The sequence below is a fragment of the Euprymna scolopes genome, chromosome 37, assembly GCF_053919585.1.
Source record: "Euprymna scolopes isolate OS-2025 chromosome 37, ASM5391958v1, whole genome shotgun sequence".
NCBI classification, from domain to species: domain Eukaryota; kingdom Metazoa; phylum Mollusca; class Cephalopoda; order Sepiida; family Sepiolidae; genus Euprymna; species Euprymna scolopes.
Window position 1 is genome coordinate 9,082,103 of NC_136518.1, and position 1,343 is coordinate 9,083,445.

Sequence of the window (1,343 nt, forward strand, 5' to 3'; positions counted from 1 at the left end):
TATATATATATATATATATATATATATATATATATATACATATATATATATAAATGTATATATATGTATAGAAATGTATATACATATATATATACATTTATATATATATATACATACATACATACATATATATATATATATATATATATATATATATATATGATTGTAACGTCTTGCCAGACGAGTGCCACTCCCTGGAGGAAGTATCTATACAAAGATGATGTTACAGAGTCTTAGTTTTGTACGACAGTTAAATCTCTCCCTAGGTTCAAAATGTTGAGATTCACCAACAAGTAAGAGCAAGATAGCAAGCAACAAATTAAAATGCAGACTAGCTTAATGCGGGTACTGGTCTCCCGCTTTATAGTTTTTTTAAATCAGAGATTTGCTTCTCCTAGAAAGGTTGCCTTCACCACGGCTTATAGGAGCCCTCTCCACCCCAACACATAGATACATACACACAAATATACACGGTGCTAGTTGGCCGTTGACCCCGAAAAAGGGTTCATTAGCCCTTTGAAAGGTCTTGTTTTTAATCCTTCAGGGAGACTAGCCGCCCTCCTCACCAAACAAGTCTGGTGGGAGAACCAGTATAGTCGCCGGTGACCCGACCATGAGGCAGGTAGTACTGGGTTACATGAGTAACATATGACATGACCTCACACACACACACACACACACACACACACACACACACACAGAAACACACACACTCACATGTTCACACTGAAACACTTATCACAATATTCTGTGGATCTATATTAAAAAATTTTGTTAAACTTTGTGACATATTTCCATTCTATGCAGGTCAGGCGCGAACGAACACCCCATAATTTTATTATGCCATATTTCTTCAAACTGAAACATAATTATCAAAGTATACTTACGCAGATAGATATGAAAAGTCTTTATTAAAGTTTGTGCCTATTTCCATTCTATGGAGAACGCAGACCCCACAATTTTTTATACCATTCCTATTTAAGTTAAAACATACTTATCAAAGTATTATTATGTACATCTATATCAAAAACACCTGTAAACGTTTTTTTTTATTTTTAAATTTTTTATTTCCATACTTTGTGGACCAGGCGTGAACGCAGACCCCACAATTTTAATGAATCATCATTATGTCAGATCAAACATAGTCATTCCTGTGTCTCGATACATCTTCTATCATAATATGTGATCAGTTTTCTATAATAGTCAACCATATAGGAACCTATTCGTAACCAGACACACACAGACGTTCAGCTTTTTATATATATATATATATATATATATATATATATATATATATATATATATATATATATATATATATATATAGCAAAGTCAGCAGAGGT